Source organism: Bison bison, unplaced genomic scaffold (genome assembly GCF_000754665.1).
Source record: "Bison bison bison isolate TAMUID 2011002044 unplaced genomic scaffold, Bison_UMD1.0 scf7180017864466, whole genome shotgun sequence".
In the NCBI taxonomy this organism is placed as follows: Eukaryota; Metazoa; Chordata; class Mammalia; order Artiodactyla; family Bovidae; genus Bison; species Bison bison.
In genome coordinates, this window is record NW_011495027.1 from 10,201,210 (window position 1) to 10,205,146 (window position 3,937).

Here is a 3,937-nt window from a genome sequence, read left to right on the forward strand (position 1 = left end):
TGAGGTACCATTTCACGCCAGTCAGAATGGCTGTGATCCAAAAGTCTACAAGCAATAAATGCTGGAGAGGGTGTGGAGAAAAGGGAACCCTCTTACACTGTTGGTGGGAATGCAAACTAGTACAGCCACTATGGAGAACAGTGTGGAGAAACTTAAATAACTGGAAATAGAACTGCCGTATGACCCAGCAATCCCACTGCTGGGCATACACACTGAGGAAACCAGAAGGGAAAGAGACACGTGTACCCCAATGTTCATCGCAGCACTGTTTATAATAGCCAGGACATGGAAGCAACCTAGGTGTCCATCAGCAGATGAATGGATAAGAAAGCTGTGGTACATATACACAATGGAGTATTACTCAGCCATTAAAAAGAATGCATTTGAATCAGTTCTGATGAGGTGCATGAAACCAGAGCCTATTATACAGAGTGAAGTAAGTCAGAAAGAAAAACACCAATACGGTATACTAACGCATATATATGGAATTTAGAAAGATGCTAACAATAACCCTGTGTATGAGACAGCAGAAGAGACACTGATGTATAGAACAGTCTTATGGACTGTTCCAGAGGGAGAGGGTGGGAAGATTTGGGAGAATGGCATTGAAACATGTATAATATCATGTATGAAATGAGTTGCCAGTCCAGGTTCGACACACGATACTGGATGCTTGGGGCTGGTGCACTGCGACGACCCAGAGGGATGGGATGGGGAGGGAGGAGGGAGGAGGGTTCAGGATGGGGAACACATGTATACCTGTGGCGGATTCATTTTGATATTTGGCAAAACTAATACGATTTGTAAAGTTTAAAAATAAAATTAAAAAAAAAATAAAAAACCTTGTTGTTAAGTTGGTTTTTCCAAATATTTACTCTTTAGTACCTGCATGTCAAAATCTTTTGCTTAAATTGAGTTTGCTCTTTTCAGTAAAATGTCAGTTACTTATAATACAGAGACACCTCTGGTAAAATAATGCATTTTGGGGTCTTCAGATTCTGGCAGGACAGTTCTAACAGGTATGTGACTGTAGGCCAAGGCTTCTAGGTGAAGTCTCTGAGGAAACACCATATAAATGACAGTGACTAGTGTTGGGAGATCTTTTCAATCAATACTGGTGGTGGGAAAGAGTTGACATAAATAACCGTGTCTTTCTCTTTGAAATAGCAATCAATAATTGGAACTTGTAGAACAATGATTTTTAAGCCAGTTGTGCGTCAGAATTACTTGAGCTTTTAACGACGACAGATGCCTGGCTTCACCCCTAGAGATTGAGTTTCATTTGGTTAGGGTTGGGCCCAGACATTGGTATTTTTCAAAAGCCCCCCCAGGTGCTTCTGATGTGCAGCCAGAGTTGAGAGCATGTTAGAACTAAACATAAAGCAGCTTTTTCACCTTTTTGAAGAATCTTTCCCCAGTGAATAGAGCTGTCCTTTCCACTGAACTGCTTCATAGGCATTTAGCTGGAATGTTACATTGATTTACCTCTCATAGTGGTTCCATCAGAAGTTACTTGGTAATGATTAACTCGTCAGTGTTGAAGCAAGATATTTTCTAAATATGATTTGAATTAAAATTATATTTAGACAAAAGTCCTTTTTAAATTTCATCAGTGATGACTGAAGGTATTTTTTTCTAAATCTATATTGAATTTCCAATTATATTTTGAAACTATGGTTTTAAAATGTTTCCTTTCAAATATTACTGTTTTAATTTTTGAATTATCACTCAAAATATTGTTTGTTTAGCATTTGTGCTTGAAATTATTTTGGTTCTGCAAAAGGGAAAAATGTGATAGCAGGTAAAATTTTGCTGTTCTGCTGCTTAAAGCACTTTGAAGTGAAAGCAAAGACCTTGTTCCTCAGTGCCTGAAACAGTTTAGAACAGGCATTCAGTAGATTTTTTTGTTGACTCAGTAAATAAATTCATGAAATCTAAAATTTGTCTTAGCTTTGAGAGATTTGAGTATTACAGAAAAGGAAATTCTGTTAACTGCTTTTGCAGTTTTATTTTATCCTTCTTTGCTTATCTTTGGCCTTTTTTGGTTATGTGCTAGATTCTGTTTTAGTTGCTACAGGTGAAATAGTGAACAAAATAAAGAAAATTCCTTCTCTCATGGAACTATTTTAATAGAGAGGATATGTAAAAATTTTAAGACAATATGTATGTTATTATTATGTGCTAATACACCCTTTTCCCAGTTCCATCACCTCCTTTTCTCCTCAGAAGCAGGGAAAGAGGGGATGGATGGTACTAAGGAGGGAGGAAGTTGTGATTTTATATAGACTGGTCAGGGAAGACCTCATTAAGAAGATCCTATTTGTATAAAGACCTCAAGCTTGTTAAGTGAACAAGCCATATTGCTATTGGTGAAAATATATCAGACAGGGGAACAACAGGTAAAAATGCCCTGAGGCAGAAGAAGGCCAGGTATATTCACAGAATATTAAGGATGCTGGAGAAATGAGCAAGGCAACAATACAGAGAGATATGGTTAGAGAAGTAAAGGGCAGGGATTGGCTGTAGTATAGTTATATAATCCTTGGAACCATGGTCGTTCTTTGACTTTTACTCCAAGTGATATGGAGAGCAGTTTGTGGATTCTGAATAGAAAGTTGACATGATCTGACATATTTTGGCAGTATCACTCTGGCTGCTGACTTGAGAATTATAGTAAATGGTCAGAGGCAGGAAGACTATTTAGGATGCTCTTTCTGTAATCTGCTGCTGCTCCTGCTAAGTCGCTTCAGTCGTGTCCGACTCTGTGCAACCCCATAGACAGCAGCCCACCAGGCTCCACCCGTAATCTAGGCATAGATTAATAAGTAATAAGTGGAAGTAATAAGAAGTGATCAGATTTAATTTTGAAAATAGAACCATCAGAATTTGATGACTAAAAAAAAAAAAAAGAATTTGATGACTGATTTTTACATGGGATATGAAGAGAGTCAAAAATTTGGTCCTGAGCAACTGGATGGATTCTGAAGGACTGAGTAGCCATTTACTTAGGTGGAGATACCTGCAAGAGAACCCAGTTTGGAGAGGAAATAAGGAGCTCAGTTTTGGTTATACTAAAATTTTGAGATGCCTGTTAGACATTCAAGTGGAAATGAAGGTAGATCACTAGTCCAAGTCTGGAATTCAACCTGTTCTACCTATTCATCTATCCTCCCTTGCCCCATAGTTCCTGGCACCACTCCCTTCTTATTAATATCTCCATTATTTTACTTTTTCTAGGATGTCATATACTTGGAATCATACAGTCTGTAGCCTTTTCAGACTGACTTTTTTCACTTAAATAATATGCATTTGAAATATCTCCATGTCTTCATGGCTTGATAGCTCATTTCTTTTTAGGGCTGAATAATATTCTAGGGTCTGAATGTACCACAGTTTGTTTATCCATTTACCTACTGAAAGATATCTTGGTTGCTTCCCAGTTTTCATAGTTATATAAATACAGCTGCTGTGGACATCTGTGTGCAGATTTTTGTGTAGACATTAAGTTTTCAATTCCTTTGGGTAAAGAGATACCAAGGAGTGTGATTGCTGGATTGTATAGTAGGAGTATGTTTAGTTTTCAAGAAATACCAGATTGTCATCCAAAGTTGCTGTGCCATTTTTTTCCCACCAGCATTAAATGAGAGTTCTTACTTGACATGCTTACCAGCATTTGATTTTGTTGATTATCAGGATTTTGGCAATTCTAAAAGTGTAGTGTATCTCATTGTTTTAATTTCCACCTCCCTGATGACATATGATGTAGAGCATCTTTTCATATGCTTATTTGCCATCTTTTTTTTAATTTATTTTTAATTAGAGGGTAATTGCTTTACAATGTGTGTTGGTTTCTGCCGTATAACAGGAATCAGCCGTAAGTAAACATATTTCCCCTTCCTCTTGTGCTTCCCACCCCCAACCCCCATGTATCTTCTTT

General features: G+C 37.6%; 1 protein-coding gene across 10 annotated transcripts in view; it reads left to right on the forward strand.

Annotated features, from left to right (window-relative positions):
* Window positions 1-3,937, forward strand: part of RPAP2 (RNA polymerase II associated protein 2) — a 127,401-nt gene that overhangs the window by 45,256 nt on the left and 78,208 nt on the right. The gene's annotated exons all lie outside the window — the stretch shown is intronic.